The sequence below is a fragment of the Lates calcarifer genome, linkage group LG24 (assembly GCF_001640805.2).
Source record: "Lates calcarifer isolate ASB-BC8 linkage group LG24, TLL_Latcal_v3, whole genome shotgun sequence".
NCBI lineage: Eukaryota > Metazoa > Chordata > Actinopteri > Centropomidae > Lates > Lates calcarifer.
Genome location: NC_066856.1, coordinates 14,708,831 through 14,731,815, shown reverse-complemented (window position 1 = coordinate 14,731,815; position 22,985 = coordinate 14,708,831). Strand labels below are relative to the sequence as shown.

At 40.4% G+C, this 22,985-nt stretch overlaps 1 protein-coding gene and 1 long non-coding RNA gene across 2 annotated transcripts in view; one reads left to right on the top strand and one right to left on the bottom strand.

Moving 5' to 3' along the window:
- Window positions 1–22,985, top strand: part of ankha (ANKH inorganic pyrophosphate transport regulator a) — a 104,325-nt gene that overhangs the window by 56,559 nt on the left and 24,781 nt on the right. The window lies entirely within an intron of this gene.
- On the bottom strand, window positions 544–22,156 carry LOC127139256 (uncharacterized). The gene is made up of 2 exons (XR_007809430.1): window positions 22,031–22,156; window positions 544–1,164 (listed from the first exon to the last, which is right to left on the bottom strand). It is a non-coding gene; the product is annotated as an uncharacterized LOC127139256 (long non-coding RNA).

Below are 22,985 nucleotides of genomic sequence, written 5' to 3'. Positions count from 1 at the left end.
AGAGGAAATGCTGCACAGGTTGTGGTTTATTCTAATGATCAGACAAGATTGAGCATCTTTTTTTTTTTTTTTTTCCTACTGCTGGATATGTTATCTAAGGTCAAAACCTGTCTGTGTTTCTCACCCCATCACACTTCTCCCTAATAATGTCGCTGCCTTCCCAGATCTTAGCAGTTACTCTGGTGAGTAAAATGTTATCATTATTGATAGAAGACATATGAAGATAAGATCAATCTTTACTGGTTCAAGTTACTGATCTTATAGCTTTTTAAAAACTGTGATAACTGGGTCGTCTGCAGGAGAACACCTAATTCATAAAAGACTGCCTGTGTGTTGTGCTCAGAATTTCAGTGCAGATGCAGTGTCTTGTGCGCGTGAATGACCCTGTGAAGTGTGAGGAGCTTGTTTTTGGATTAAAAGCTCTCACTCTCTGCAGCTGTAAACAGGAGGCAGCGATGCAGAGCGGACAGGACCGGCTTCAGTGTAATGAGCGCACTTTGCTTGTTGGACTCTTAAGAAAAACACACGCTCGGTAAACATCTGCCAGAGTGAAAAATTTATTCGGACAAGAGTGCAGCTTTTGAAAAACATTCAACAGTGTAAAGTGCCAGAAAATACACATTGAGTATGCAAATAAACATATATATGCGCTTTTAGAAACTATTGCAAAACAAATTCCAGTACATTCAGTGTCCTGACTGTTGAGAAAGTGCACAGACAAACTGCTCACACACTATTAAGGCAACAACTCAAACATCCACAGAAATGACCCCTGTTAATGTGACTGAAAAGCAGTGAACACAGAGCTTAGTGCAAATGAAAGTGATCAGCACTGTCCCTTTAAGTACACCAGCATGACAGTTGTAACACTAGGTACTTCCCAACCACAGTGTCAGGACCACAGGGGCCCATTCAGGGTGTATCTGTGTCCTCTCAAAGAAAGGGGGAAGTAGATAGTATTTAAAAACCATGTGTGTGTCTGTTTGAGTGTGTGTGTGTGTGTGTGTGTGCTCCCTCAAGACACAGTGAAACCGAATCCAGCTCTGACTGCTTCCACCTTTGCATCCTTCCCATTCAGATCAGTATCTTCAGTCATCCATGAGTGCAACAGCTGCTGCAGCAGGACTCGGGGATGTGTGAGGGTCTGCTGCAGCACCACCTGCCCTGCAAAACAGAAAGAAGGGACAAGAGCATGATACAGTCCTGATATGACTGTGTGTGACTTACAAACTTTCATTATGCGGGTTATCAAGAAAAAACTTTCAGCTCTGCAAATGAGCCACTCCTTTCATTATGAGTTGGGAGGGTATTAGTTATAAATTTGCTGTGAAATTCAGATAAGAGGTGACAAAAACCTAAGACTCATCTTTGTCACAGTTTACACAAATGTAAGTTTACCTGATCAAAAGATTAAGAATAAACAAAGAGAAGTTTTAAAAAAAACTGTGTGAAAGGGGAAAAAAGGATCAAGGTTCAAGTTAGTTCATGTGAGTGATCACAGAACTTAGTTTTTATTTATACATACAGTATATATACATTTTTAATGAGAAGTTGTTAGACCCGGCAGGTGTTTGTGATCTAACAAGGTGCAAAGGATTGGGTGCTTGCAGTTGTGCTTTGTTGCCAGGGGGGCTGGAGAATTGGGGCTGTAGTGGTGGAGGTGGAGCCCTGTCCAGGAACACAAAGTAGAAACTTTGTGGATTTACCGGATTGAACTTTCTCATTGATTTGCACATAGTAGGATCGAATTATTAACTTATTAACAGTTGCAGCAACAGGAGCAAAACATTCTTAAAATCAAGGGAGAATCTGTAAGTTGAAGAAAGGGAGCTGTGAGGACGGAGTCAGCCTGCAGTTTCTATAGCAGTGAGTGAGGGCGTGACAGTGGAATACCTATCACTTGAGGCTTAGATCTCAAGGTTGTTACCACTGGGTGTTACTGATGAGGAGGTACTCACTGGCAGTGCGTCTTCGACCAGAGGCTGAGCTAACGTTGTCGACTCAGTAGAGCTGTGAATTTTAGCAGTTTCTTCCTCATCGCTAACCTCTTGTTTTGGCTTTTATCTTTCCTCCTCGACATTATCCCTAAATGTCACAAAGGAAGTAGGCTGACTTCCTCCTTTGCTCCTATCATTATTATTATGGCCGCCTAACAATAAAATGCAACTATGAGTCACAGGTGACCTATGGGCTTGTTTCAACTTTGACAGTATCTACTGTGTATAGCTTACACTAGCTAGTGGTCATACCAGACCAAATGAGGCTGTCGCAGTGTAATAAACTGAAAGAGGGTGAGTGTTATTGCTTATGAATGCAACTTTTCATTCGTAAGAGGCAGACATTATTAAGTGTTATTTCCTCTCTCAAAAGTTGCAGTTAGTTTCACTTTAAAGTTGGAAAAATCCCCTCATTATAAACATGTATTCTCTCATAGTTTGTTACAGCTCATCACTGAAACTATATGTTTCCACAATGTTTACACATTCATATTAATAAAGCTGGTCTGAATAACAGAAATACCTGTTTGTATGACGCAGTACAGCCCCACAGCACCACGTACTATATCTTTTAAAATGACCATACACCTCTGTAAAACATAGCTTGTATTACACTGATTCCATAGTTTTTATGGCTGCATTATTCTGTCAAATTGAAATTGTAAATGTCCTGTGCAACATTTTAAACACAATCAAGACTAGAATTAAAGTCCTGGTGGTTAAACACATTGATGATTACATGCTCATTTTATCAGGCACTCAGCCTGCGAACCACATGACAATAGCTTTTGGTGGTAAAGATGAGGGCAGCATTTCAAAGAAGCCACACTTTAATGGGCAGCTCTACTTTCAACTGGAGTCTCTCTGTTACTGTGAAAATCCTCCTCCGCTTCCTGTCACTGCACCTAAAGCGGTGTGTCTACGCCTGTTGGGGAAAGTCACTCAGGGATGTATAATGTATCATATGACGAGGCTGTCGAGTTGCCTCACGTTTGAGTAGGTTGTCAAAAAGTTCAAACAACAACAGCAGGGGACGTCACATTGTTTGCTCGGCAAGTGGAAAAGGTGTTTGCCCAGTAATAATGTCAAATAAGCAAGCAAGATATTTTTGCATGAATGGTTCTTAAAAGATTGTCCTTGAAATATCAGTCACACGAGCACTCTTTTAAAGAAATACACTGAATACCTGTCTCCATATGTCAAACTAAAATCAGGACATAGAAACATCTTGGCGAACACTGATGTACAATTACAAAGCAGGGTTTAGTTGCTAGCACATATGACAGTAGGGTGAAACCACCACAGGGCTTGTAATTTTTATTTTCTCCCCGCCAAAAAACCCCTAAATTTGGTGATAATAAAGTTAATTTGGTTATAAAATGTGTAAAAATCAGACTAAAAGTCAATACTTGTGAAAAACAAACTTTAACTATTTGTGGATGGACTCTGATGCATTAGAGATATAAAAATCCTAATTCAAAACTCTTATTTAAGTTAAAGTGCAGAAGTATTGACAGCAAAATGTATTTAAAGAAGCAAGAGTAAAAGTACCTATTACACAAAATGTGTTATTAACTGATCATATATGTAATGAGAAGTAAAAAATGTATTATTATTTAAATTATCATAAAACAGAAACACTTGAGTGAAGCACCACAAATTTATACAGTATTTGAGTGGATGTACTTAGTTACTTCAACTGGTGCTTATTGATAACTTTTATAAAAGAGATTAAAAAGATTTATCAAAATTGAAGCAGTAGGAGCTTCATTATGTCTTCACTTTTCTTCTCTAGTATGGGCCACACTCCAAAAACACCATATCCTACGTTTCCCATAATGCAACCCAGTAGCGTCTTTCATTAAACACCCCTGTCGTCAAACCGCCCACTTATTTCAAACCCTATGCCCCCAGTTTGTAACACAGATATTGTGTTATATGTCTGTTTCACACTCCCCCTAGAGCCGCTGAAAATATCATACAGCTGTTTTCACAAGCCGAGTAGTGATTGGTGGAGTGTCCCTTTAAATTAAAAAAAATCCAGGTATTGTACGGTACTTATACAGTACATATAAAACAGAGGAGCTCCTGCTATGTGTATTTTTACTGCTGATATAATTGGTGCTTCCATCATTGTCCCATGTGCAGTATAAAGGCATTATATGGTTCACACAGAGGTTGACTTCTTGGGCAGCTGAGTGGCTGTAAAAGCAGGGACGCCACGTGTCAGTGAAAATGTATTTCCAGGGGGCTGACAGAGTATTAAAAGGAATGTGGGCGAGGTTATAACCAACGCGACCCAACTGGCACCGTGCCCTGCTGCCTCCTCACGTGATCTACGCCCTATTTGTGGAAATTTGGTATCTGAGCGCAGCTTGGCTAAAACTGGCACTGAGATGAAGAGGTGCAGTCAGTCAGACGTACCTTTACAGTATGCAGCAGCTCTCATGGACAAGCAGGCACTGCACACTCATATCTGAACCTCATGGTATACTGCTCTTTCATTTATGCACCACTGCTATTTATACATGATAAGCAGCAACCAAAGCAACTGCTGCTGAAACACTTAGACATGCAGGAGAGCTTGTATGACACAGTGACTTTGGTTTGCTGTGGGAATTCCCGTTTCATCTGATGTTGATTAAACCAGGTCAGTCACTTGATAACAACAGCACTCTAAGGGATAGTCTCATCTACAATAGGACACACAGGGAGTTGGCTGGCTGCCTCCAACACTACCCAGTTTCATTGTTCGCATATAGAACTATGAAGTTTATATTTACTCTAATTTAAGACCAGTCTACAGTTATACTCTGCTGTATTTACATCGCACATGTCTGTGCCAAATTTCATGGCAAACCATCTATTGATTTTAAAATATTTTCAGTTTCCTACCAGTAATTATCTGATGACCCCAGAGATTCATCTCGTGAATCTTTCAAAGGGTCCTAACCCCAAGATTGGAAACTACCATTTGAAGGAAATATGAACCAGAAGTTGTCAAATGGAACATCTACAAATCCAGCTCAACTGGGCAAACTCCATCTGCTCAGGAAAAGCCACCAAATGGACCTTGTGGGGAGATGTTGTCAACTGCTGTTTTCCAAGGTCAAAAATTAATTTTCAGCTTCAACTTTTAAGCCAACGTGGCTTTAAAATGCTCAGAAAATGGGAATTTGAACATCTGCAATTCTACAACCAAACACTTCAAAGCCATGTCCTTGGAAGTCGTTTGGTAAATGAGTATCATTGGGTATCTGCAATGAGCTGCTTCTGACTAGTTGAATGAAAGCAACGTCAGCCCCTTTGAGTCACCCGTTACTAAACTTGTCGAACTCCAGCTGCTTCATATCTCCGCTGTAATGTGAACCAGCAGGAATGTGCAGCAGCGTCAATGCTCACAGCAGCTAGCCGGCTGCTCTGACAATGATCTGAGCCCATCTTTCATCGACAACAAGCTCATTACCCAAAAACCTCTTGACCGGGGACTGAGGTCAGCAGTCGACAGAAACCATTCTGGAGGGAGGTTAAAGGTCTGACCTGGATTGTTCTGGGTTTGAAGGACCACCACGTTGAGATCTGGAGACTCCTGCACATTTAGAAAAGATGAGTATACAGCGAAGCCAGACATCTCAAGTTGCATTCGAGTATCTTGTTTACAGATTTTATGTGACGTGCGTAATATTCAGACGTCTGAAACTATCTCCAGATGCAGCAGGGGATCCTCGTCACTTAGCACTGTTTGATGCTGAGTTCAGGGCCAGGCCTTCCTCAAGAGCTCCAAGCTCATTAGCAATCTGTATTTCAGAGATTTACCCACTGACACGGTGACCGACAGCTGCTCCAGAGGAAAGCCAGCAGGCGAGAGGAGCTGCCTCTGTAATGGGGCACTTCCTAAAATCATCCATTTACAAAGCAGAGATTTCTCTTCATACTGAGATGCTGTTATCCAGTGGAAGTGTGCTGCATGCTTCTTTTACTGCCAAACCAGAAATAAATTGGCTCAGACTTTTCAGCTACTCTTTGTAATGAGTCAGCGTTGCTAATGTTTCTCTTCACACAGCTGCTAACCTCATAAAAAAACTCAATTTTCTGTTGCCAAGGACCACACATATGAAGAACTGGGGACATTTCAGTGGTCTCTTCCTGCCTCTCTATGAGTCATTTGAATAGATACAAATGAGACCACAAGGAGAACTGAATGCACCTTTTTTTATTTCTTTGAAAAACAGTGCAATCAGATAGAAACTAACAGCTGATGGCAGCCGCATGTCAAATCAAGCTGCTATCAGGTTCAAGGTGAATCGAGAGCTTCCTCCCTTCAACGTCTTTTACACGAGGAGCCCGTGAAGTCATCACAGCTGCTGCGGCTCTCTCCCATAGAGGCCGAGTGAAAGGTCGTCCCTCCAGCTGAGGGCTGTAAATTCAAGACGTAAAATAGGAAAGACGTACACTCCACTCAACAGGTGCAGATCTAGAATGAATGGTCAAACCCCCCTCCCTCGTCTTTTCCTCTAAAGGAGCGAGGACAAAGAGGAGTGAGACAGGAGCATTCAGACTGGAGAACTTACGATGCTAAAACGGCCTTAATTAAAACAAAGATCGTCCTTCATGAAATCTAATTGAAGAACTGGGACACAAACTTGGCTCGTTTTACTCATTTTGAAGCCGTAATTTTTTGTGAATGGAAGACTCTTAACAATAAAACACGTATATCTGACATTTTCCTCCACACACAGCACCCACAGGGTCTTAGGTGAAACGAGCTGAGAAATTTAAACCCTTAATGTACATTTTCAGAGTGCTGCATTTCTCAACTTCCTCTTAATAAAAGACCTGTCACATGAGCTGCATCTAATGAAAGTGAAGTCGTGACTATGGTGATATATTCTAGTACAGACTACAGGCGATGAATAATGTATGTATGGTTATTTTGTTGGTGGTTATGGTTACTTTTCTAACATAAATCTTTTTGCTAATCCGCATTTAATATCCACGCCACTTGACAGCCCTGACATTATTCAAAATAAGCATGCGCACACTAAGATATTAGTTTGTTCTGTCCTATGAAAACAAGCTCAGTGATGTTTTCCAAATCACAGCAGGAAAATTGTGCATATTATTCTTATTTTGATACTCCAAAATAAATGTATCATTTGAGTATCAAACACTAATGCCCAGACAGCTGAGTGGCAGTTGTAAAATAAGGTTTTGTTCTGAATCACAATGGAAAAATGTATCAAAACTTCCATAGAAACAACTTAAACAATTCTGTGGTTGTCCAATTTCTCATAGAGGACTAAAAAAGACTAAGAAAATATTCAGATGAGAGGCGCTGGGGCCAGTGTATCTTTGGTTTTTCTGCTTAAAAAATGACTCTGATGATTTAGCACTTATCAGAATTACTGCTGAATAATTTTCTGCTACGTATTAGGCAATAAAGTGACAAAGCCTTTCGGTTCTGGCGCTACTACTTCTAGTTTTCATGGGAGAATTCAAGGCAGTTGTAGATGAGAGAATCGGTCATGTGAGAGTTAAAAATACTGTGCATCGCTTTTTCAGCCACTTCTGTAACCGCAGAGTTGAACATGTTTGACCCTTCGGAAAAATGTGTTCCTGTTCGCTATTGTTACTTCTATTACCATAGGTATCAGTTGTTTATAAAAATTCAAAAATTTCTCTCTGAAGGACAAAACTTTACCCTCTTTCAAGCTAGTAAGCAGATTCTGGGTCAGGTAGAGGTCATATTAGGTCATATACTAACTTGATAAACTCCTGGCATTATCCACAGTGTGCAACATTTTACTGACTTCCTCTGAAAAGGAGTATATTTGTGTGAAATTACTGAATGACATAGTATAAATAGTCAGAAGAGGCATATGATCCCTAAGGACAAGTTGTCATGCTCGCCCATGGCACTATAAGGCCCAGTGTTCGCAGTGACATTCATGGAATTTCACTTTGTTTATTCTTCTTTCATCTTCACTTCCAGTCATTAAGAAACATCCCCACACAAATCCAATAAAGGAACAACCAGACCTCACATTAGCATTCTGATGGACGAGAGTTTATTTCCTGCTGTAAGAATGACACTATTATCATTCTCAGAAAATCAGGCAAAACAATTTAATTTGGGTCTTTCCACTTCTTGCCTCCTAATTTCATCCTGACAGATGCAGAGAAATGACGTAAAACTCCCCCCTGCATACTTTCACCCGACAGCAGTTTCATTCAGGAGAAACGTGAAATTACTGTACACTTTTAAAGAGCAGTTCAAACTGGTGGAAATATTTTTGTGAGGACTTTCCTGGTCTTTGAAGTTCATCTCTTCTCCATTGACAGTTTTGACATTTTCCATGATGTCAGTTTATCTGCTTGACCCACCTGTGAACCATCTGATGCTGTAGATAATGAAAGATACGTCTGATTTATCTAAATGGCAGTTTTTGTGCCCAGAGGGCAGCAGCCGAAGCTCTGCATATTGAGAAAGAAACAGTAATGAAACAGAAACAGCCTCAGCATGCACTTGAGAAATACAGATGTGACACATGACAAGTGAACTTGTAGGAAAGGAAAGATCTGCTTATTCAAATGAAACATATCAAGGGGAAAAATAGGAGATATGTTGTGTACAGTCATCATTTCACATGGGACTTTCACATTTATAAAAGGAGTCAGAATGAGGAAGTCTAATTGTGAGACATTAACTGTTCATCTCACTCTGCTCCAGTGCTTTAAAGGGGTCGTGACCTTTTTGACCGCACCGTCTGGACTGCAAAAACCAGTCTGTATTTTCCAGCAACATGCTCGTGCCTGAGATGACCTTTTGTATCCCTCAGACGTGACCCATCACTCTGCCTATGACCCCGCGTGACCCCTTTTCTGTTACACATCCCAGCATGCTTGTCATTTTGAGTAATAACCAATAACTAACCTAGCTTCACAGGATGGTGGAGCTTAAATCTGAGGCACCGCATTAATCAACAACTGTGGTGGGAAACTCCAGGGAATAAGAAACCGGATGCTGCTGTGTCCTCAATTCTCCATTAAAGAGGAGTTTGTGATTAATTGCTGCTCCATCACAATGAAACTGTAGGTTTAGCTGTGAAGTTTCTTTATGGACGTTTGATAAAACTTCTTTTATCTGGGTTGCAGAAGTTGGAGCAAGTCGCCCATTCATTTCTTCAGCCGCCTTTGAACTCTCTCAAACATGGAAGGCTAAATATTTACACGTCGGCCCTTGCTTGTTTAATGTTGAAGGCACACTCACACAGCGGAGTAAATGAATGAAAAAGCTTTAGACAAAACACCTCCAGCAGCTGATGAGTACCAGGCCGCTTTACAGCGCCGGGTCCCACAGGTTCAACCTCCTTTTCAGGGCATGGGAGACAGGGACCCAGGGGTCTGCTCAGGGGGCTCAGTGGAGAAGCACAACCCTGCTGACACTGCTGTCTCTGTGAAAAGAGGCGATCTATGCATTTAGAGTTGGCTCAGGCCCAGAGAGATTAAATGGAGGTGGGCTGAAATACCATGTAAGGGCATTATAGACAAAGACAACAAGCCATCTGATCAGCTGTGAGCATACCATTCATCATCACAAAAGAATGAGCTGTACAAAGGCACGTACAAGCGAGTTTTATTTTTTTGTTGTTTTTCTTAACTGACCATTTGATAAACCCCTCCCCCAAGAAGCTGTTGATTAATCATATCTTAGCAAGCGTAACACAGCACCGAGGCACGAAAAGTCTGTCAAAGGCTGTATTTTTGTGCATGTTGAAGTGGTGCACTCAGTTTTATTTAAAAAATTTAAAAAATATAAAAGCACAGAAGTGTAAGAAAGAGATTTAACAGTGTTTGCATAGTGCTGCTATGTAACATTAACATGTAGCATGTCCAGCTAACTAGCTTACTGCCCACAGTAGTAACCTAACCAAGTGTTACCTCCAAGGAGCATTTAATATTTTGTTGGATTACACATTACATAATTCACAATAGTGTGGAGGCTGGTCCTGGCTGCTGGTGTGTCAGAATTTATAGTACTAATGTTAGCAGCTCGGTTTTCTTTTTTATGGAACTAGGAGAAGCAACAATTAACAATTAATAATAATCTGATCTTATATTTTTTATTTTCTTTATGGGTACCCCTATCATATTTATAATGCTAGGATTACTGAACTTTACAAGAACAATTTTGTTACTTTATTTTTGTGTCTTGTACATCATCTATTGACTGAGGATGCTAACTTTGTGCCTGGGATATGTAGCTTTCAATTCAGTTTTTCATACAATACTATTTATGTAGCCATAAAATTCAAATTTATCTCCTGAAAATTATATTTGTATACCACTAATTTACAACAACAGGTATGTATGAGACAGGGTTGCACATTTAAGACATGTAAACAGGGTTCTTGTTGTAAATAGGAAGAGAAAACATTATCCATAGCAACAGTAACTAAGGGGGCGGAGCTTGGTGAACAGTCAATTAATCCGGTCACCTGTATTTAGTGGAGGCCAAATGGCAGAGTCAGAGGTGTGAAAATCTGCTGGATTTGAAGACTTTAAGCTGCTTCCTTCTGTACTTAAGCAACCAAAACTGCCCCTTTGACATTTTTCAGCCTGATCACCTGACAAAATAAAACCTCGCTGAGGCAAAAAGGGGATGGAAGAGAGTTTTTGGTGATACTTGAGATGTATGCTGCAGGAAAGAGGAAGGCGAACACTGAAGGGAAAGAGCTCTCTTACTCTTAATCCATAATCAGTTTACATTTAGAGACCGAGCTAAGTCTCCCAAACGAAGCATCTGTTTCACTCCCCACTAAGTCGTAAAAGTGCCTGGGTCAGACAGAGAGGAGCAAGAGTTCAACTTCCAGGGAAAATAATCAGGGGAAGGAATCTATAATTAAATGTGATCAAGTGAACAAATGTCAGCTGTTAGGGTTTTTCTAAATCTGTCGCAAATGCTTTAGACACAGCCTTGTGTTAATGTAAAGAGTTTTAAGTTCTAAGTCATAATGTAAAGAATTAATTGTAGGTCATAAGATTTCAAAGGGGCCTTTCTTGATATTCTGTGGCCAGAACAGCCACATATAATAGCCTGCATTGTATGTGTAATGTTAGAGGGAAACCAAGCAATATCACACTTGGGGACAGCAATTTAATCTGTGGTGAATCAGCAGCAACTGAAAAAGTCCCGTCCTGCTTCTCTCTGATAGTGAAAAGAACAACAGCCATCAGCAGGAAGAGGAAACAATGTCCAATGTCACCACAGAGGAGAGAGGAGGATAAGACACGTTCGGTTCTCAAAATCTGAAGGTTAAACAAAGGATTCGATTTGTGCATTTGCAACAATTAACCGGGAGTTTCGAAACTGTCTTCACCATCCAAAGACGTAGAGTTTATCATAAATCTCAGACAAACAAAGACAATCTGCTGTGTGAATGAAAAAGGCTCATGAGACATGGCAGAGCACAGACGGTGCTGGGACGAGGCAGTTTTCAGTCTGGTGCCGCATTTGTCTCATTTGGCAGAACCTGGTGATTAGATTTACAAGTACAAGTGCATGATTTTATTCAAACCAAAAAAAAAAAAAATCTGGCACACAAAAACACTGAATACCCTGAAAACTGTGACTGAGAGCTGAATGGTTGGAACCAAAAAAATGTTTAATTGGCTGTTTTACTTCTACTTTTAAAGTGTTTGAATCGACTGCCCGCTACTCATATCCAACTAAGAGTTTGTTGACCCAAAGCTGTCACTGTCTGAGAAGCTCCTGAAACATAATCCGCTGGAGAGGTGTCAGTCAGTAGATTAAATACATCTATGTACAACAGGTTTTTACACAGCATGACGGCAACACAAACTCTCTAGAGCTGCAGATAACAGTTTTGATTAGAGCTAAAGCAACTAGTCAGTGAATTTATGAATGATCTAAGTTATTTTTAAACAAAAATACCTAAAATGCTCTGGTTTCAGCTTCTCAAATGTAAATATTTGCTGTTAACTTAGTCTTGTACGATAGAAAACTGAATATCTTTGGCTTTTGCGCTGTTGGTCAAACACAAAAGGGAATATATTAGCTGTGGAATTTTTATAACATTTATGCCTCAATCAATTAATGAATTAAGAAAGTAATAGGCAGATCATGTGATAATGAATGCAATCCTTAATTGCAGCCCTAATTTTGATTATCATAAATGACAGCTAGCACAATACCTCAACTTAAATTACTGATCTGATATTGAATTTTTCTGAATTTAAAAGTTGTATATCTCAGTGTGGAACTCATTGGAACCATTTTTATATAAGGTAACTGATGTCACAGTTACTCTGGACTAATCAATATATGCTTATGACAAACTGATGATGTTTTCATTTTCTAACACTTGAGAAGCTAAAACAGCAACTGCTGGACCATATAGGTGTAGTGACACACAATCCTCAACCATGTTGAGGATTGTGTGTCACATGGCCAAGAGGTTTTAAGGTGCCACACCCCTGGACTTCCTGTCTCTCTCCCCCCTTATTCTCAGTCAGCTCCCTACACTCTTCTGTCTAATAAAGACAGAAAAGCCATATAAGTATATATAAGTATAAATATATGTATAATTTAGAGCTGTTGCATCTGAATGCACCATTAGATCTGTTTCCTCCCGCAGAGAGAGGGCGAAAAAGGAAAAGAGGATAAGTCTGAACAACCTTCAGTCTCTACAGGGGAATACCAGAGTAATGAGCCGTTGTTTTTAGAGTATCTGGTAACTTTGTGAAGGTGGACGAGTCACTGAGGTCACTGGTAGGTCAGGTGGCTCTGCTCAGGAACCTGTTCACTGATTAAGATGAAGGATGCTGAGCGCAGAAGGCAGGGGAGGTGCAAACGAGCCAGGGGCCCCGGGGGGCCCATCTGTCGTGGGCAAATAAACGGGGGCTTCAGTGAATGGGAAAGCAGCCCTGCTCTTCCCCCTGCGAAGCCCCGCAGACAGCTCCATTAATCAGGACCAGGATGAGCCCTGTTGGGTTCCCAGTGACAAGTCAGCAATGGCACAAACTCTCCTCCTCCTCCTCACACTGTATCTCCATTAGTGGCTGGAGGTGTCAGCTAGCTGCCGCCTCTGTTCCTCTGTTGTCACTATCGATGTTTTCACAACTGTCCTCCAAGAATAACTGGAAAAAGTGACACAGGTGGAGCAGGGGTGTAATTTATGAGCTGCCATTAATCCCACCAATAAATAAACATTTGTTTTAGGAGCTGGTTTAGCACTGTGACCAAATGACTTCAGCTTGACCCAACTTTGTGAGACATCTAAACCTAAATTTAGGTTTGACTTTGACTGTGCAACAGCAAGTATTAGTCAGTGGTGAAATTTTTTGACTTTAGCAGTGGTTCCATAGTACAACATTGCAGCTAAGAATTCAGCGCTCTCATTCATTTCAGCCTAGTTTAACTTTTTCCTATTCCTGGAAGACTATGTTGTTGCATAAATGTGGTATTTTTACTGTTTACCTTGCCTGTGATAAATTTCCAGAGTAAATTATGGTGCTACAAACTGCTGTGTGGAAGTTGGCATCAGATAACTCACACGTTTTATTCGAAATGGACTTCCTTGTTCATATTTCTACCTGTGGCAGCACCCACGCCAACGTAGCCCCTTGCGATTTTGTAACGTGGTGCTATTTTCAGCCTGAGTGCATGGCCTTAGCCCCAATTGGCAGACGTGTCTCCTGCATCTCTAGCAGTAAGATAAGACCTGTCCCCTCAGCCCAGCTTCAGGAAAAAAGAGAGAGAGAGAGAGGGAAGGGAGGGGTGAGAGGGGCGAGAGGGTGCGGGCAGAGACAGTGGAAAGAAAGATGGAGGAGCACTTTAATAGTATGATTCAGCAGAGGTATCAATTCCCACAGATGGTAGGCTGGCTCCTATTGACTTACATAGGAGGGGGAGTAAAGAGGCAATCAAAACCACCCCAGGGACGGACAGTCAGCGCATCAAAAGGGAGGGGATCAGTGTGCCCGAGACTCCCCCCATCAAGTGGGAGAGAAGGAAGGCTGAGCTCCCTGAAGTGTGAAGTGAATGTTATCCAAAATACCACAAAATCGAATCAGTGTGGTCATGTCATTTTGAAGACATTGTAGATAGTAAATGTGACTATAAACACAAACCTCTGTATCTTCCTCTTTCCTCTACTTTAACAAATCTTCCCTGCCGTGAGAAAGTGCATTACTCTGACCAGTGTAGGTGTGGAGATCCTGAGTGACAACCCAAGGCTGTCTGAGCATGCTGCATTTAGTGTGGACCAGGTGTTAGAGGATGTCCTTTGACACCTAAACACACTGCACGACGGCCGCCACCAGGCCTCTGGTGGCTTCTCCTGGACGGCCGGCAGCTTTCACACTCGCTCGCCAGCCGCTTTAAATAACACAACAACAGAAGACAGAGGAAATGTGAGAAAGCCGTTTCCACTTAAAGATGGAACGACCTGGCGCTGCAGCCTGATGATCTCACTTCTCCATTACAAAAACGGCTCCTCATTTGGCCACCGTGACACTACACACAGCCAGTCATACACCAGGAGTAAACCTACATTAACATTTTGCAGGGGCTTCTAATCAGTCTAATGAATTCTAAAAGACAGACAAGCAGTCTGACCTCCAACCCCTGAGGAGTGAGTGATGGAGAGAGTTGGCACTGACAAGACGCTATTAATATTTTATTAACGCTGCTTTAATGATCATTAAACTGCACTGTGAACTCCGCTCGCAACATGTGATCCTGTGTTGTACTGTCTGCTTCTCTTTGTAATAAAGTGGAATTAGTCTGTAACTGAAGAGGGGAAAAGTATTGGTGTTGACTCCAGTCGCCTTTCAGACTCATTCACTAGAGTAAATATTTTTAGAATTTGGTCTCACGTTTGAATCAGCTCCAGAGTTACTTTTCTGTTAGCCATGCTGAATCGAATGCCGTCACCGTTGTTAACTTACAGACTGCAGCAGCACAATTCAGTTATCATTTTTTAATGCATAAAGGAAATAAAAATGATTTAATTAACCACAAAATTCTATGAATAAGCTTTAAGTTCTGTAGGACATTCTTCACATGTTGGATCAGTCTATGAAACATGTTTTCATTCATTTTTCCCCCCTCATGGCTCAGGGCGAAGAAGGGAAATAAAACTCATTTCCAGCTTCATGCCAGATGCTTACAGTATGAATATCCAGCAAAATGCTTTCGACAGGGAACAGCATGTGAGAAAAATATGATCTAAATGAGTGTCACTGTCACAACAGATACTTGTCATTTTAGCCAAGCAGGCAGCAGAATTTTATCTTCTATCTGATAGTAATGCTGAATTCCCACTTTGTTTCATTCCTGTTTTTTTGCACTTTAAATCAGCAGCAAGTGAAGTCTGTCGCACAGCTGTCATTTTTAGTCAACATAAAAGCTGTAGAGGTAATACCTGGGCCTGCTTGTGATCCCTGTGTATGTCTTTGGATTGAAACTGTTCAATTTAAGGCATGAGGAGATAAAACTACACAATATTTCACAAAAAAAGCACAGATTAGAGAAACCTCACAAAACGGAATGTAACTTTGTAATTCAAAATGTTGTTTTTAATTATTTTCTGCTCTGATAATTATCCCAGGTTGTGAAACACTAGGAAAAGCCATAACAGAACCAGTTTGAATCCCACAAAGCTGCCAATGTTACAGATTCCATGTGTGAAAAGGGCTTGTGCAGCAATACTGGTAACATGCCAGATCACCCGCCGTATTTGCATACAGCCAGGCATGTATCAGCATCATGGCAACGCATGTGGGCTTCACCTTTCACTGCTAAGCCAAACAAAAGGTGTCTATCCACCTCGCACTCCTCAGTTTCTGTCAGCTCAACAATGGACTTTCAAAACCTGCTTATTAAATGTGTGGGCATGGTTCCTTTCAAACACAGGTCCTTCCACTCGCACAGTGGCAGGACACATAAATAAAGTATGTAGGTCAGTCAAACAGTTTGTGTCTGTTCTATCCCTCCACGCCTGAGGTGAACTGACAGCAAACTCAAACACATTGTTTGCCAAGTGTGACTCATCTCACCCAGAGAACCTGGGAAGTGGAACAGGGTTTGTCTCCACCTTGATGGTGCCCTCCACGCCACCGCTGTGCGTGTGAATGTTTGGCGTGATCTACCAAACGCCGCCACACTCGGCAGCATCTACCTGTCGAGCCGCACGAGCTGACTGAGGATCACGTTTCCCCTCTCTTACGACTGATGGTTCCTCTGACCTCCAGGGTGTGTTTATAGCAGTATGTCATTTGGTGGCATAAACTGTGCTGGACTACTTGTAGTGAGCAGAGGAAGTGGGAGAAGAGGGAAGATGTCATGGGATGAAATCCATGAAATTCATTCAGTGAATTACACAGATAATACACTCAGCATGTTGATTTTTCCATTTGATATAATGGTACAGCCATAAAACCGGGCGTCATGGGTTTGCGTATTGCAAAAAAAAATATAATAAGTGTGACAAAGCTTTGGGAGCAGGAACAGAATATATGGGACGGTGTCATCCAGGGTGGAAAAATAAATGTCTCTGAAGTGGCTTTAAAGGAAACTGGGGAAATTCATGGTGGGGTTCAAAAGGTTAAAGATGAAGTAATTTTTAACTGGATGTGTTACTTTCATCCTCCTGTGACCTTTCCAGGACCTATTCATACTATTTTACCATTTAAATCCTTTTAAAAGGTGCTTCATGCAAGTATTTTAGTTTAAATCATTAAAAAAAATTACAGTTTTAACACAATACCTGACAGAGCTTTAGTAGAAATGTTGGTTTCTACTAAAGAGATGGAAGACAGCGTTTGTTGACACAAGCAGCTGGTTATTATGGAGGTCAGGTTATATTTTGCATGGCATACATAAGCTTGAATTGTTTTTTTTCTGTTCAAATAGTCATGACAGACAGAGTGACTTTGGCTTTAAAAGTACAGGAACACTTAGTTCTGTTCTGTGGGGATGCTGTGAAGGTCAGATGACATCTACTTCATTCACTGCTAATGGAACAGCTCAAGGCTGGACATCATCATTGTGACTGATTGAAATACAGGCTCTTTAATTCACATTTCTCGGGGGAAATGTTAATGTGCATGAGCACAGAGTGGTGAGTCCTTGCATAGTTTTTCTATTGAGGGTCGTTGCTCATTAACGTGCAGTATGTCCTTCCACTCTTGCTGTGTACTGTATGGGTCTTTAAACTCAACACTACTAACATCTGTTACTGCTGCTGTAAAGTGAGACAACAGGCAAACATAAGATACATCCTCTCATGTTTAATGTCACATATGAACACTTCATATGTGACATTTCTGGTATTTTCAGTATGCAGGTCGCAACTCTGCAGCCCAAGAATCATCAATCAAAACTCTGGCGCCAAGCCAGTTAATGTTAATGATCCCATTTACAAAAGATTCAAAATAGTTTGACCTCCAGTAGCAGCGTGCAGAGCTGCAGATCATAATTATTTACATTATTAATTGATAATTTGAGGTGTAAAATAACAGAAATGAGTGAAAAAGTCAGAATTGGCAAATTGTTTGTCTGACTAGCAGCCCAAAACACAAAGATAGTCTACCTCCAGTGCAAGCATTTGTAATGAAAATGATTTATAAATATTAATCAAACTAATCAGTTAACCCACAGCATTAAATGCCACAGCTATGTCCTACTGCTTAGTACAAAATTGAACATTATTGTTGAGTCTATTTGGGAATAAACTCTGTTACAATTGAACACCAAAAATAATTTAATCAGTATTTGAATTTCTTTCAATATACAACCTTATATATCCTCTGTGTCTGTAAAGTCAGTATACTACTACAGCATTTCTTCTCCTCCACCAAGTCTTGGCTTCAGAAATCTGCCCTCTTGTTGGCCTCCTGTGTGGAGGTCTTGTGTACACCACGCTGAGAGGAAACTCCTTTGGGAGAGTTAACTCTAATCCAGCCGGTGTGTCCTGCTTTGATGAGGATCAGTGTTACAATATAGCACGCGACAATGCTCTCTGTGCTCTCCTGTGCACCAATGTCCCCTGCATGCAAAGAGGGAAAAAAAAGGCTGACCGGCTACAGTAGTCAGCAGCTTTTATTTCCATCAGTGCTGCATCTGAATGTAAATGGACCAGCAGCTTGAATAGTTGATTTGTGCCAAAAAAAAGAGGCTGTGGTCCAGACTAATCTCTGCACCTTTGAGAGGGAAAATAAGATGCAGTGTTGTTACTGTATGCTGGTAATGTGGTCGAAAACAAAAATTAACGGTTTTAAATTAGACTTCTGAATTAGAGTTTGGAATCTGTCTAAATCTTGGTTTCTTAAACTTTCTCCTCTTTATCAACACGTATATTTTAAAAGCATATGAGGTTAGCTAATGACATCATTTACCAGAGGGACCAATACTGTTACATAACGTCCAGACATTTCTGCGAGTACCCCTCAGCACTACTCCAAATGCTCTCTTTCTGAGGCTCCACACAGCACATAAGCCAAAAATAAACATTTAAGTCTGATACTGATCTGAGGTACATACTGTATCTGCCTGCTACAGTGAAGTTAGCTGCTAATGCATGCTACCTACAAGGTAGAAATGTGATGAATTTGTAGCCTTGATTTGCTTTTAGGAGAACTGGAAAAGGCACACATGTGGAATGAAACCTTTTGCACTCTCTTGCACTTTTATTTGACCTCAACTGCAGTTAAGAAACAGAGGATTTTTATTTATTTTTGTGCAGTTTTTTTGGTTCCTGTTAAAAGTGCAGGTACCGATCATTTAATTTATGGCTTGATTAAAAAAAAAAAAAAAAGAAAAAGTTTGTTGGCTGTTCAGGGATATGACGTGTTCCTGTCTTCATGGGAATGCAAAACTTGATAGTGCATCCCCGCATCTCAAATGTCAGTCTGTGGTTGCCATGGAAACCAGCCCAAAGCTATAGCTAATTCCACACATATTTACAGAAAAAAAAGGTTTTAACCACTCATGAAATATGGAAAATTGTGCACAAAAGCTCCAGGATTTATCATAGTTTATATTTCCTTTCACAAAGAGAATGGCGTTGTGTTCAAGTGCATGTGTCACATTTCTCCTAAAGGTTCTCACACAGGAATACACTGTGCAGGCACGAAGCTGGCAGCTGAACACAAGTCGTCACCGCGAATAAAAACACACTGACAGCTCGGAGACAGAAACAGAGAAATGCGAAATGTGCAAATGAGGCGGCGAACTCCCAAAGAGGAAAGTGATGTCATCTGATAATAATGATGCTGTAAAATGAGACAGAGCCAGACAGAAAAGTCTAAACTGGCGAGCAGCTACGGTTTTGTCTTCAGGAGTATCAACTGCTTTAATCTATTCCAGCTTCCAACCCTGAAAAACACAGATTACATAACAGCAGACCTCCATGTATTCCTGGGCCTCTAAAGGATCTGAAAAGTATGTGTGCAGTCGTTGTGGTGAGGCAGCGGAGTCTGGCTCAGTCTGTGTTTGCCTGGAAAACACACAGATCTCTAAGATACACTCTAACGTACGCGACTTTTACTGCATAACAGCTCCAGCGAGGAGTAAAAGGTCTCACAAGATTTAAAGTATCAGACAAGCTGAGAGCTGATGTAATCACAGCAATGCAGAAAATAAAAATTCCTTTCCTCATTCGAGGAATAGGAACAGATCTTTGGACCTGACTTCGCTGTGACTCCATCAACATGATATTTTTACCAAGAACTGAAACACATGCACTTCTACTTTGTCCAACAACTGTAACATCTCTCTCAAAAGACTGTCAGCTGCTAAGTTTCTCATATTTATAATTTTAAACATCAAATTTAGTATCTAAACCTGCACTTCATCTATTGACAGACAACCTATTTATTATTTATTAATTAATCATTTAAGTCATTTGTTAAGCAGAAATGCCAAATATTTGCCTTTTCCTGCTTCTTAAATGTGAGGATTTGCTGCTTTTCTCAGTTTTATATCACTGTAACTTGTCAAGTCAAGTCAAGTCAAATTTTATTTATATAGCGCCAATTCACAACAGAAGTTATCTCGAGGCACTGTACATATAGAGCAGGTCTAGACCGTACTCTTTATCTTATAAGATTTACAGAGAAAAACCCAACAGATCCCACCATGAGCAAGCACTTGTGTTTTGTACTGTTGATCAGACAAAACAGTACATGTGAAGATGTCATCTGGAGCTCTGGGAAACTATTGATGGTCCTTTTTCACTATTTTCTGACATTTTGTTTACTGAATGATAGTTCAGAATCATCACCAGGTTAATGGACTTTCATGTAATAGCAAAAGCCTTACATTTGGGTAACAGAGCTACGCATCCTTTACACTTTACAGGATCTGGATGATGAAAAATTCACTGCACAATAAAAAAAAGTATTTTTTAAACTCTTCTCTTCTTCCCAAGTTACATCTCTGTTTAATAATCCAGACAAAATTCTAATCATCCACATGATTAGAAGAGGGTTTGAGGATTCTGGAAAAATACTTAAGGAACAGGATGAACTGTTGCTAAATGACCTTATATGGCGTTTTCAAACATCTACACTTCTTTATCTTTGAGACAAATGGATGTTCAGCTCTGTGACTCCAGTGTAATGCTAATACAGAGAGGCACAAACTGGGAAAACTAGTGCTTCTTCTACATGACTCAGAGACAGTTTTGGGCTTGAGAAGTTACGATTGATTCATGTAATTAAATCTGAAATATTAACTGGAGCAGTTGACAGTATTGTGAAACTTTCTGAAATAGATAATCGATTCCAAACAGATGAAAAGCTGAGATATTTTACAAAAAAAAAACAAAGCCTCTCCAGATGCTGTTGATGGTGTGACTTCATGCAGAAATCATGATTTTTCTGCAGGTGAACGGGTTAAAACTGAGGTCCTAACTACATGTTGAAATACAGCCACAGAAATGTGGTCTAAAATGACAGTTATTTATAATCTAGTCACTTTCCACTCAAAATTTAGCCCAGTTTTAACCCAGATGTCTACCAGTAGATGTCTGTGTTTACTTACACATATTGGTCCCTGACACAAAACTCACTTTTACTGCCATAGTTACATCTGAGCGCCTCCTTTGAACCAGGATTTGAAGTTTTACTGGACAAAACTCCAGTGGCGTGGATGCACGTTGTCATGGAGGCTTGAGCCTGGGTCAGCCAGTCACAGCACACCGCCCTGCCCACCCACAAAGTCCACACAATGAATCCACGCTAACTCCATCTTTTGTTGCTCTCCTGTGTCTCAGTGTGGCAATACTTCATGTCTCACACATGCTGCTCCATCATCTCTTACTAAAACTGATTTAATACGCAGTCCAGGAAAATAAAAATGTAGTTTAGAGATATTTCTTCTTTTGTTGCACACAAATAAGCTCAGTATAATGCATAAAACAGCCTATAAATTCAGCAGAGTGTTACCTGATGCTATCACAGATGTCTTTTATTATCTTTTGTTATGATCCAAACAACTGCACAACCACACTGACAGCAGAGATAAAACAATGCTTGAAGCAGCACACCAGACTTTGCGGTCCATAGAGAATAAAGGCTTGTAAAAGTACACAATATGAGCTTTAGTATTGAATATAAAGTAAGCATCTGTCTGAGCGATGAGCGGAAACAACAAAAGACTAAGAGAAAATGTGCTTTAAACATCTCCAGCTCCAAACTCTGCATGAAAAACAGGAGTTGGACAGACAATAGAGAAGCCAGACGAAAATAACACTTGTCCTGAGAACAATAGTTTCAGACAGGTTGTATCACCAGATGTATAATATCCACATCAGATTAAACCTCTGCAAAGTCGTTTTCAGCCCCACACTCACTATTACTCCTTTAAATGAAGTTTTCATCAGACAGATTGAAAGATAAAGAGGTGTACTTTATGATATCACCAGGTCTGTTTATGTGTCTAATTTAAAGAATTACTTTTTAAAATTATGAATGGGATCGATAGGAAACACGTCAAGGGCTCTTACCGACTTCTTCGGGCTGGTTTTGGTCGCGGCTTCGTTGTTTTTATATTCCTTTTTCCCCCTCCTTGATGATCAGTCGCGCGTCTCACAGACACAAATCTCGACCTCATTCCATGTGCTCGCGACCAGAACCACGCGCTCAGGGGGGAGCGCTCGGGATACGGCGCGTGACGTCACGGCGAGACTGGAAAGCCGGTCGAAAAATCGGAACAAAATGAATAATAACACAGGCATATAAAGATTATATAGGACATAATGTATAATGGAAGGGCTCAACTATATGTTGGACTCAACTGAGAGGTTTAGTTACTGTTGTTTAGAGTGTTTTTATTTGCTATGATTGATTATTGACCATTAATATTCCCACAATTGTGTAAATTTAAACTGTTCTTTGGGGTGTAATATTCCAATTTATCATAGAGATGATAGTTCCTTGTCATATAACACACATTTGGACAGTGTAAATAGTCTGAACAGGCAATTTACCAGCATAAACTCATGTTTTTGCAGCTGTGTAACAACCTGCTTTGTTTTCATTCACCAAAAATATGAGTTAAATCTTTATCTGAGACGTGACGTGATGTGGGTATTTGATCAGAATCACAAACAAAGTATGTTTAGGCAGGAGGGTTTACTTGCATCCCAAAAGAATATAACCTTTACCTGTTATATTTGTGTAATACCCTGTTATATTTCAGTTTTATCATGAATATAATTCACATTTTACTGTGTTAGAGGTCTGCACAGGCAACGTATCTGCATTAATGGATGCAACTGCAACTGTAAAGCTGTAAATGTGAGACATGACAAGAATCAGAAGCCACTCAATGGGCAAAGTGTGTTTAACCATACAAGGAATTTTACTCCAGCTTCCTGTAGCTCTGAACGTTCAAGAAGAACGTGAGAAACTGGCTGTGTGTGTGAACTGATGTTTTTCAAGTGTTTATGGTACATTTGG